This window comes from Ovis canadensis, chromosome 9 (assembly GCF_042477335.2).
Source record: "Ovis canadensis isolate MfBH-ARS-UI-01 breed Bighorn chromosome 9, ARS-UI_OviCan_v2, whole genome shotgun sequence".
NCBI lineage: Eukaryota > Metazoa > Chordata > Mammalia > Artiodactyla > Bovidae > Ovis > Ovis canadensis.
In genome coordinates this window covers 74,405,421-74,418,402 of record NC_091253.1, presented here as the reverse complement: position 1 = coordinate 74,418,402, position 12,982 = coordinate 74,405,421, and the positions used below count along the sequence as shown (strand labels likewise).

Here is a 12,982-nt window from a genome sequence, read left to right as displayed (position 1 = left end):
CTAAGATATATTCTATAACACATTTACATAACATGTTTTTATGTTGACATTTTCTATTGTACACAGGTTTCAAAACAAACAAGATTTGATGTCAGCATAGTTTTTTTAAATGAGCTTATAAAGGAATGTAAAAATTTAAGGGTAGAAGTATATTTCTTTCCTGTTTATAATCCACACAAACTGTGATAAAGGAGACTTTTCAGTGATTATGTTATATTGATACCCATGTGATATAACAGAATAAATGACCCAGAAAGGTCACAACATTTCACATTACATAACGTTTCATATAATGCCCAACAACACATTACATCTCATCACCTTACAAAAAGCTCTCAATGGAATGTTCTCGTGAAATGATTTATTTTTAACGTTTAGATATAACTAGTTATCTCTGGAGGAAACAAAAACAAGGATGCTTTACTAAGGAAATTGCCCTCAATTTTAAAGGAAATTTTAAAAAAAATTAAGTAAGATAGTCAAAGCATATTCTGCTAAAATAAGGTAAGTAGGTTTATACATCTTAGAAGTCATACATGTAAGTAATAATGAATAAATCTGATTTGCATGATATATATTATATTCAGTTGATGAGAGGAAAAGTAAAATAACAAAAAGAAATATCAGTCTATTCTGTAAACCTTTAAATCTATTAAATTTAAGATATGCAGATATACTGTTTGAAACATATTTGTATTATATACTGCATATTTAGTAACCTATGTAAATAAATTATGTATGGTTGGTGATGTGATTTATAAGCTTGCCAGCAGAGTTCAGAGGCAATGGATCAGAAACAAAAGACTGCCTTATCTTAAATAAGAAAATGTCATTAAAGAATTAGCCAACTTTCTCAGTGATGTAAACATCACAAATGTCAAAGCCAGAATAAGTTCATACCAAGCTTACAGAGTAGTGCTGAAAATTAAAAAAGCATATAAAACATATAATGCTCCATCCTTCCCTCCCCCTACTGTGTCCACAAGTCTGTTCTCTGTATGTCTGTATCTCTAATCCTGCCCTGCAAATAATTTCAGCAGTACCATTTTCTAGATTTCCATATATATGCATTAATACACGATATTTGTTTTTCTGTTTCTGACCCATGCCACTGGAATGAATTGAGATAGTAGTAATGAAACATATACATTACCATAAGTAAAACAGATAGCTAATGAGAAGTTGCTATATAACACAGCCAGCTCAACCTGGCGCTCTGTGACAACCTACAGGGGTTGGATGGGGTGGAAAGTGAGAGGGATATTCAAGAAGGGGGAACATATGTATACTTATGGCTGATTCACACTGTTGCATGGCAAAAGTCAGCACAACATTGTAAAGCAATTGTCTTCCAAAAAAAAAATTTAAAAAAGAACATATATGTTCATATCTATATTACATTTAAGATTTTCCAATTTAAAAGAGTATTTGCAGATTATAGACATGTGCTCAGTAAATAACTGTTCCCTTATGATTGTCTAGAGGGCAAGTCAATTTAATAGGAATCCATTAAGTTATTTAATATTAAGTATTAGGCATGAGAATCAATTTAAACATCTCACAGATGTCAAAATACTTTATTTAGAGATCCATCATCTATTCTCTCAATTTACAATATAAGATAGAATTAAACATTCTAGAAACACAAGCTGGAATCAAGATTGCCGGGAGAAATATCAATCACGTCAGATATGCAGATGACACCACCCTTATGGCAGAAAGTGAAGAAGAACTGAAAAGCCTCTTGAAAGTGAAAGAGGAGAATGAAAAAGTTGGCTTAAAGCTTAACATTCAGAAAACGAAGATCATGGCATCCGGTCCCATCACTTCATGGGAAATAGATGGGGAAACAGTGGAAACAGTGGCAGACTTTATTTTTTTGGGCTCCAAAATCACTGCAGATGGTGACTGCAGCCATGAAATTAAAAGCCGCTTACTCCTTGATAGAAAAGTTATGACCAACCTAGATAGCATATTCAAAAGCAGAGACATTACTTTGCCAACTAAGGTCCGTCTAGAGTCGGACATGACTGAGCAACTTCACTTTCACTTTTCACTTTCATGCATTGGAGAAGGAAATGGCAACCCACTCCAGTGTTCTTGCCTGGAGAATCCCAGGGACGAGGAAGCCTGGTGGGCTGCCGTCTATGGGGTAGCACAGAGTCGGACACGACTGAATCAACTTAGCAGCAGCAGCAGCAGTCAAGGCTATGATTTTTCCTGCAGTCACGTATGGATGTGAGCGTTGGACTGTGAAGAAGGCTGAGCCCTGAAGAATTGATGCTTTTGAACTGTGGTATTGGAGAAGACTCTTGAGAGTCCCTTGGACTGCAAGGAGATCCAACCAGTCCATTCTGAAGGAGATCAACCCTGGGATTTCTTTGGAAAGAATGATGCTGAAGCTGAAACTCCAGTACTTTGGCCACCTCATGCGAAGAGTTGACTCACTGGAAAAGACTCTGATGCTGGGAGGGATTGGGGGCAGGAGGAGAAGGGGACGACCGAGGATGAGATGGCTGGATGGCATCACTGACTCAATGCACGTGAGTCTGAGTGAACTCCGGGAGTTGGTGATGGACAGGGAGGCCTGGCATGCTGCGATTCATGGGGTCGCAAAGAGTCAGACATGACTGAGAGGCTGAACTGAACTGAACTGAATTTTTCAGCAATTTAGAATTCTGCAAGAATGAAGCTTCCACATCTAGCAGTAGTGATGTATATAACATTTGATGGAAGAAAATGGTAAACAAGAGTTGCGAGCTGAGGTTATTCCCAAATTTTCATCTTCAATTTTTTTTTTCAAGTTTAGAAAAGCTTCAACATTACAAGTATAAAGCACTCTAATAATTTTCCGAAGACATACTCAAAATGTAGTAGTCCTTTTGAACATGATGTTTTGCAAAGTAAATGCTATATACTTCTGACTTTGAAAAATACACTCTTGGTATTGTTGGTTACATTAGCCTGGAGGCTCAGAGTCATTTCATTCTTTCTGCTGTATTCAGTGAGAAAAGTGCATAGTCTAGATAGATAAACTACTTCCCACTCCACCTCTGATATCCAAATGAGGTAATTTTGTAAACAAACTTCCTAAGATTACCACAATACCCTGCTGCTGCTAAGTCACCTCAGTCGTTTCTGACTCTGTGCGACCCCATATACCGCAGCCCACCAGACTGCCATTCCTGGCATTCTCCAGGCAAGAATACTGGAGTGGGTTGCCATTTCCTTCTCCAGTGCATGAAAGTGAAAAATGAAAGTGAAGTCGTTCAGTTGTATCCAACTCTTCAGGACCCCATGGAATGTAGCCTACCAGGCTCCTCCATCCATGGGATTTCCCAGGCAAGAGTACTGGAGTGGGGTGCCATTGCCTTCTCCAACAATACTCTGGATATCTGTCAAAGAATATATGCAGTTCAAGTTCTCCCATTATATCAAAAATAAAACTTTTCTATAGAGATTTTCTATTATTTTTGTTAAAGAACTGAGTTGAATAATTTTTTCCAAAGAGCTCTATCTGCAAATTCCTAAATTTTACTGTCTCTTCAAATCTTGTTACTCGACTTTACACATGAAAGTTTCACACAAATAATTTATAAGCAGATATTTATTGGCCACCTTCTATTTCCATATGTATAATGCAAATTTATGTTAGAAGAATTTGAAAATCTTGTATATTAACTTCAAATAAAATTCTGTATTTGTGAAAACACTAACAACCAACTTGGCCACTGAACTATACTATAATTTCCTGAAGGCTGAGTCTTCATTTGAAATTTAGTGTTTATAGCACAAGCACATAACAAGTGTTCAGTAAATGTATGTTGAATTACATTAAGGGTCAACACCTAAACTTCAAGAAAAAGCAACCGATTTTTTCTCATCAAGGAAAAGAGAAAGTATGATAACATTTTATGTCAGTAAAAAAAATGGTGAAAAGAGGGAATTTTTAAGGACTTCACTCTAAACTTACTTTCACATGAGAATTTAGAGATAGATTTTACTAGAGATATTTCTAGTAATTAAGCACAATTTACCTCAGTTACTTATAATAGGGTTGGGTATTATGACTACAACATAGTCTACATTGCCACAATTCAAAAAGGGGAAACTATAAGTAAGGTGAAAAGACGGCCTTCTGAATGGGAGAAAACAATAGCAAATGAAGCAACTGACAAACAACTAATCTCAAAAATATACAAACAACTTATGCAGCTCAACTCCAGAAAAATAAACGACCCAATCAAAAAATGGGCCAAAGAACTAAATGGGCATTTCTCCAAAGAAGACACAATGAGGTACCACTTCACACCAGTCAGAATGGCTGCGATCCAAAAATCTGAAAGCAATAAATGCTGGAGAGGGTGTGGAGAAAAGGGAACCCTCCTACACTGTTGGTGGGAATGCAAACTAGTACAGCCACTATGGAGAACAGTGTGGAGATTCCTTAAAAAATTGCAAATAGAACTACCTTATGACCCAGCAATCCCACTGCTGGGCATACACACCGAGGAAACCAGAATTGAAAGAGACACATGTACCCCAATGTTCATCGCAGCACTGTTTATAATAGCCAGGACATGGAAACAACCTAGATGTCCATCAGCAGATGAATGGATAAGCAAGCTGTGGTACATATACACAATGGAGTATTACTCAGCCGTTAAAAAGAATTCATTTGAATCAGTTCTGATGAGATGGATGAAACTGGAGCCGATTATACAGAGTGAAGTAAGCCAGAAAGAAAAACACCAATACAGTATACTAACACATATATATGGAATTTAGGAAGATGGCAATGACGACCCTGTATGCAAGACAGGGAAAGAGACACAGATGTGTATAACGGACTTTTGGACTCAGAGGGAGAGGGAGAGGGTGGGATGATTTGGGAGAATGACATTCTAACATGTATACTATCATGTGAATTGAATCGCCAGTCTATGTCTGACGCAGGATGCAGCATGCTTGGGGCTGGTGCATGGGGATGACCCAGAAAGATGTTATGGGGAGGGAGGTGGGAGGGGGATTCATGTTTGGGAATGCATGTAAGAATTAAAGATTTTAAAATTTAAAAAATAAAAAACTAAAATTAAAATAAAAAATAAAAAAAAATAAAAAAAATAAAACTTAAAAAAAAAAAAGAAGACATATGGATGGCTAACAAACACATGAAAAGATGCTCAACATCACTCATTATTAGAGAAATGCAAATCAAAACCACAATGAGGTACCATTTCACACCAGTCAGAATGGCTGCGATCCAAAAGTCTATAAGTAATAAGTGCTGGAGAGGGTGTGGAGAAAAGGGAACTCTCTTACACTGTTGGTGGGAATGCAAACTAGTACAGCCACTATGGAGAACAGTGTGGAGATTCCTTAAAAAATTGCAAACAGAGCTGCCTTATGACCCAGCAATCCCCCTGCTGGGCATACACACCAAGGAAACCAGAATTGAAAGAGACATATGTACCCAATGTTCATTACACCACTGTTTATAATAGCCAGGACATGAAGCAACCTAGATGTCCATCAGCAGACGAATGGATGAGAAAGCTGTGGTACATATACGCAATGGAGTATTACTCAGCCATTAAAAAGAATTCATTTGAATCAGTTCTGATGAGATGGATGAAACTGGAGCCAATTATACAGAGTGAAGTAAGCCAGAAAGAAAAACACCAATACAGTATACTGACACATATATACGGAATTTAGAAAGATGGTAATGATGACCCTGTATGCGAGACAGCAAAAGCGACACAGATGTATAGAACGGACATTTGGACTCTGAGGGAGAGGGAGAGGGTGTGATGATTTGGGAGAATGGCATTGAAACATGTATACTATCATGTAAGAAACGAAGTGCCAGTCTATGTCCGATGCAGGATACAGGATGCTTGGGGCTGGTGCACAGGGATGATCCAGAGAGATGATATGGGGTGGGAGGTGGGAGGGGGATTCAGGATTGGGAGCTTGTATACACCCGTGATGGATTCATGTCAATGTATGGCAAAACCAATACAGTATTGTAAAGTAAAATAAAGTAAAAAATAAAATAAAATAAAAATAAAAATAGATTGAGAAACCTGGAAAAAAAAAAAAGGAGGTTTGAAAGCCATTTACCTGAATCAAGTTGGAACAGATTAACAATGAAAATTTTTCAGGTATATTATATTAAAATATTATTAAATAATATTCATTTTTACTCAGTATATAAAATATTTACTTTCAATCAAGTTATTTACACTCTTATTGAGACATCCCACAACTAGCATGCTCTCTTTTCCTGCAGCTCCATTTCTCTGCTTCTCCTCAAAATGACTCTTGGAAAGAACTCTCTGAACATACTTTTTTCATTTGTTGTCTAACTTTTCCTCTTCAACCCATTCTAGGTGAGCTTCCATTCCAGGGGGAATAGAAGGGCTTTACTTAAATGGCTTTAGAGGTACACCAAGATTCTAGCACTTAGTAATCCTTTCGGAGAAGGCAATGGCACCCCACTCCAGTACTCTTGCCTGGAAAATCCCATGGATGGAGGAGCCTGGTAGGCTTCGGTACATGGGGTCGCTAAGGGTCGGACACAACTGAGTGACTTCACTTTCACTTTTCACTTTCATGCATTAGAGAAGGAAATGGCAACCCACTCCAGTGTTCTTGCCTGGAGAATCCCAGGGACGGAGGAGCCTAGTGGTGCCATCTATGGGGTCGCAAAGAGTTGGACACTACTGAAGTGACTTAGCAGCAGAAGCAGCAGTAATCTTTTATCCTGGAATGCCTTCTCCAATGTACCTGCAAGGCTCTCCCCTTCACTCTCCCTACCACACCTTCTTGGTATAAACGGTGAACACTATGTCTAAAATTTTATCTCCTCACTGCTCTGCCTGTCATTTTTCCCTGTTTTACTTTTCTTCATAAACTTATAACCCATAATATAGTTTATATTTTATTTAAATGTCTTTATCTATTATACCAACATTATGTTTCATATACCTCTTATCATCCTCATTACAGTTTCTGGCAACAAAAATTCAATAAGCTGAACTTCAGGATTGTCAAAATCCCTTCTCATCCTAATATTCTCAACCCCTCAGTATCAATGCAGTTTTCCATGACTCTTTTGAGAAGCAGTATGTGTTGTCCTAGGAGAGCTTGAGCTTTTACAGATAATTAAGAAGGAAAATACTTCCAAACATCACAAGGTTAATATCTCTCATGGAGTATCACAGAGGATGCAGCAGACCTCTGAAAATCCACCAAAATTAAATCCAGAGCAGAGGAAACAGTGTTTGAGGGACACAATGCTTATGCTCAGAAAAACCAAGTGGCAGCAGTCATCAGTGCAGAAGATCAAAACACTGCTATGTGTCATTAACAGGGAAAAAGTTCAATGACAGCAGAAACAAAGGCAGCAGTTGGACATCATGGAGCAGTGTACCAAAGCAGAACCTAAAGCAACAATCCCATTGTCCATGTCCGAGTGCTGCCTGTTTTTCAATGCTACCTACTATATCCAAATTTTCTACTCAACAGGTTTCAAATAGGTGTCTTAAACTCAAACTCTGAATCAGAATTTTTTTTAAGATATTTGAAATACAACTTTATTCTGATTCAAAACAAAAAGGACTGGGAATGGCAAAAACAAGATTCCACCTCTCAATATGTCATGTGACTATAGCAGTCTTATATTTGAAACTCAAAGAAGAAACAACTGTGTTCTGAAACACCTAAATACGCAGATCGAAACAATGAAGATATTTTTTTTAACTGCCATATTCACTCCAAAACCCATCCATCTCCTTCAGCATCCAAAGATGAAGCACATGTTCTGCTTCCCTATATAATAAAATGGCAAACACACTGTACCACTGATATTACAGGACAGTTGCCTATAATATTAGACTTCAGATGTTGGGCCCCAGCTTCACTTTCTCACAGGAAAGCATCTGTCTGAGCAACCTCTAAATTGTGCTTGTACTGCCGCTGCCAAGGCTGGCTCCCTGACCACCTCTGGTGGGATGAGAGGAGGCATGGCAACAAATTCCAAGTTAGGGTCTCTGATCAGTTTTCTAGCAAGACAGAGGAAGGGCTTTTCAAAGTTTTAGTTACTTTTGGCAGAAATGTCATAGTACCTAAGATTCTTCTTTCTGTGGAAGACAACTTGACTTTGCCTTAATCTTTTGGTCCTTAATATCCACTTTGTTGCCACACAACACAATGGGTATGTTCTCATACACTCCTATCAGATGTCTATGCCAGTTAGGCATATTCTTGTACATAACTTGATGTTACATCAAACATAATAATGACACACTGAGCTTGGATTTAAGAGCCAACTCTCAGTTCACCAAATTTTTTCCTGACCAGCTGTATCCCATACATTGATCTTAATTGGTCCTCTGTTGGTATGGAGCACAAAGAGATGGACCTCAACAATTTACTTCTCAAATTTACCAGTCAGATGATCTTGCACGAATGTATTCTTTGAGTATCATCAGCACCAACCAATACAAGTTTGAACTGAACTTGGAGTTCTCCTTGGGCAGTAATCTCTCGATGTTACACAGGCTGGGTCCCAGTGCCCTAAGGGCCTCTGCAGCTGGGGAGGGGAGGAGGTCTTCCAGAGGACCTGCAAAATCATCTCCTCAAGGCTGCTGCCCACTGCAGCCGCTGGGAACCCCACCACCACACCCACCCCAATGCCCCTGCCCCAGCCCCTCTCCAACTCAGAATTTTTAATGTCCTCTTCACAAGTATGTCTTTCCTCTATTCTTAAGTGTGTGTGTGCATCCTCAGTCACTTTAGTCGTGTCTGACTCTTTGCAACCCTAGCAACTGTAGCCTGCCAGGCTCCTCTGTCTATAAAATTTCCCAGGCAAGGATACTAGAGTAGTTTGTCAGTTCCTTCTCCAGGGGATCTTCCAAGACTCCTGCTTCTCCTGAATCACAGGCAGATTCTCTAACACTGAGCCACCACTGGGGAAACCCCTATTCCACAATACATCACATCAAATGGCACCATCACTCATGAGTCTGTCAAACGTTTAAGTGTCATCTTTTCTCTATTCTCCTTACTCCCAGAATCCCAATGAATTTGCAAATCTTCTTCTGCCTCTAAAATCCATCCTAAATTTGTTCATTTTTTAAAAAATTTCTGCTCTTATGATAACAGACAGGTGCCCATGTTCTCACACACACAATGCAGTAGTCCTTTTTTTTTTTTTTTTGATTCTACCAAGCATTCTTACAAACTGCTTCTCATCCAGCTGCCAAAGCATTCTTTTTCCAACTGACATGTCACTACCAAGCTTTACTTTTCATTAACCTTGAATTAAATTTTGACTCCTTACTCAGTCCTCAGAAGGCCTAGAAATTCTGGTCTTGGTCCACCCTTCTCACTCATATCATACAAAGCAACTTTACCTTCACCACACTTTAGTCGCACTGTTTCTTTTTCCTTAAACATGGGAAATTATTTGCCATCACAGGGCCTTTGCACTTAACATTTGCTGAGCTTGAATGCCATTTCCCCATGTGGTCCTCTGGGGAATTCAGTCCTCAAATATAACTATACTGGGCTTCCCAAGTGGCACAGTGGTAAAAAATCTGTCTGCCAATGCAGGAAACACAGGAGACTTGGAAGATCCCCTGGAGTAGGAAAAGGCAACCCACTGCAGTATTCTTGCCTGGAGAATGCCATGGACAGAGGAGCCTGGCGGGATACTGTCCAAGGGGTCACAAAGAGTGCGACATGACTGAGCACATGGGTACGCACATGACTGTAGTTGGTTGACCCAAACACACCCTCCCCACTCTAGCACATTATGCTACTTTAATATTTACATTTTTTCTGCTTTTGAAGCTGTTTACTTTATTTATTAATGTAGTAATTTCAGAAGCCCTTCCTTTAGAACATCAAATCCAAGCAAGCAGAGAGCTTGTCTATCTTTATCATCGATCTTAGAACTGCATAGTAGTATAGAATCCAATTTAAACAATTTTCTTAAAACTGAACTGAATAGAAACTTTAACGTCAATTTATAATTTAAAAAGAAAATTTAGGTCTTTTTTTTCACTCAAAAAAATGTATATTCCCCAGGCAATCTGTGACAACAAAGTGAGATTGTCTCTAATCTAAAAGTTACTAGATGATGGATTTATAACAACTCATAAGTAATATTTAAGAACTTGAATTTGGGTCATATAATCATCATGTATTATTACTCAAATCATAAATTAGAAAAGACACAATCAATTTATCAATGAATAATTTTATTTAAATATCCATAAGAGAATTTTCAGTTATAAGTAATATTAATAAATATGAAAGAAAATATCTACACATGAAGCCAACCAAGAATCCAAAGTTCCATAACTAGAATGAAAGTTTTTAAAATTGTATCCTCCTACATACATATATAATAACTACTTCAAAACAACTATTACTTTTAAATGCAGAGGAGTGAATAGAATTAAGTAATTCAAGACTGGGTATGTAGGATATGAAATTTTAAAAAATAAAACAGTGTGGTCTTTGGTTGATAGCTGAAGTAATGAACTAAATAGTAATACACATTTTGTCAACATGTCATAAGCAAAAACTTAACAAAATTTCCTCATTTTGTTTTTCCTATTATGGAATCACTAAACAAAGCTGAGCTTTTTTTACCTATTAAGTAGAATATTTTAATAATTTGATAGAGATTTCTTTGAACCCACTGTCACAAAAATAAACAGTTTTATTGATACGGAAATACTGTGGTTAAAATACTAAAGTTCCATTGAAAATTCATATAATTGGGTATACAGTTTCTCTGAAGTAAATTTCATCATATTTTAGCAGGAAAACTTGAAAATAATGATATAATTTCTTTGTTTTTATTATTTTTAATCAATAAACTAATTTCCTCTGAAATATTAGCTAGTTTAGAACACCAGATATTCTGTGTTCCATTAGTATATGGCCTGAATTTTAAATATTTCCAGTTAAAATTTTAATGAAACAGCTATACTTTAAATAAAATTCAAGCATAATATTATATGAATAGACTAGACTAGTAACAAATAACTTTACTGTTTCAAGGGCTTCAAATAGCCAAAGTTTATTCTCAGTCACACGAATTCTCTTGCTGGTTCTAGGTGAATCTCTTAGATGTCTGTCTTTGATTGCTTTTTCTTTCAAACCAACAAGGAAAAAAATTAACCTCTAATCCAGAATAACAGAGAGAAATATTGGAAATAAAGCTGTCTAGTTAAGTTCAGTTTGTCTAATATTGACATATGATCTAGAATATGTAAATTTAGCTGTTTCAATTCAAATATCAATGCTAAAAACATGCATAACTACAATTATATGCTTAAAGATGCTGAGTTGATTAAAAAATAACATTGACATATTTATATTACAATTTTATGGTCAAATGTTCCCTTAGGTATTATTTCTACTTTAATTAAACTGATTTTATAAATCTAAAGAAGCAGCTTCCCTAGTGATACCTAAAATCCAGTGTCTTCTTACGGCTTCACTTATTTGAAAATACTAAATAAGCCAAAAATTACACTTTTTATCTATGGTTGGTTTTTTATTTAAAAATTTAATGCTATGTACAAAAAAAATCTATACAATGAAATAGAGTTTTTTTTTAATTAAAGCACACTGGAGATAATATAGACTTCAATACATGACTTAGAGGTATTCTCAAATAATAACTAACAAATTACATTATAGCTACCATAACAAAAGGTAAGGAGAGTTGTAATCACCTGGAAATTAGCAAATTTATTCAAGAAATTACATAATGCAACATTAATGCTTTACAATACAGCACAGAGTCTACTTATGACTCCCCGGAGACATTCATAATGGTTAAAAATTTAAATAGTTTAGAAATTAACAGTAAAAGCACAAAGGTTCATCTCTTTAGGTAACTCAAAGCAAACTAGATAATTTTATTCTGTGTCAGATTCTATCTAATTTGTGGTTATAACCCCACATTTTCATTCTCATCACTGCCTGAAACAAAATACATCAGATTTGTGTTTTGAGACATAAATATAGCATTTGGCAAACGGAAAGATTTGTTTCTGATCTGGCATCATTCAGAACTGTCTGATCATCATGCCCTGATAATAGCTATCCTTCAATTATTGCATCCTACATCTATAATCAATCATCAGTCTACCCATTTCTCCTCCTACTTTATAGATACAGCCTTTGTTACAATAAATACATAAATTAGATACAATTTTCCCTGCTGCTGTTTTTGCTAACTACTAATTGACTGAAAGAAAACTACTACTTAAAATTGCATTTGAAATCCCTTTGTCTCTTATTAAATTTTAAAAGTGGCTACTGGCTGAAATGTGAAAAAAAAAAAAAAGAACCTGAGATAGTAGATATATGGAAGATGTGATATTACTTGCTAACTAACTTGAATTTTTGAACCATGAATCACTTTGGAAACATCAGTTATTCTTTAAAAGGTCTGACATACAGAGAACAAAGAGAAACGGATTTAGATCCAAGGTATCACCTTTGCTTCCAGGTTTCTATTGGCAACATTTACACTGAAAACAGAAACAGGAATTTTCTTTTTCTTTTTAAAATTTTTATTTTTACTTTATTTTACTTTACAATACTGTATTGGTTTTGTCATACATTGACATGAATCCACCATGGGTGTACATGTGATCCCAAACATGAACCCCGCTCCCACCTCCCTCCCCACAACATCCCTCTGGGTCATCCCCGTGCACCAGCCCCAAGCATGCTGTATCCTGCATCGGACATAGACTGGTGATTCGATTCTTACATGATAGTATACATGTTAGAATGCCATTCTCCCAAATCATCCCACCCTCTCCCTCTCCCTCAGAATCCAAAAGTCCGTTATACACATCTGTGTCTTTTTTGCTGTCTGGCATACAGGGTCAGCATTGCCATCTTTCTAAATTCCATATATATGTGTTAGTATACTGTATTG

The 12,982-nt window shown here is 36.7% G+C and overlaps 1 protein-coding gene and 1 pseudogene across 2 annotated transcripts in view; both read right to left on the bottom strand.

Annotated features, from left to right (window-relative positions):
• Positions 1–12,982, bottom strand: part of CSMD3 (CUB and Sushi multiple domains 3) — a 1,383,361-nt gene that overhangs the window by 912,509 nt on the left and 457,870 nt on the right. The gene's annotated exons all lie outside the window — the stretch shown is intronic.
• On the bottom strand, positions 7,933–9,295 carry LOC138446251 (GTP-binding nuclear protein Ran-like; annotated as a pseudogene).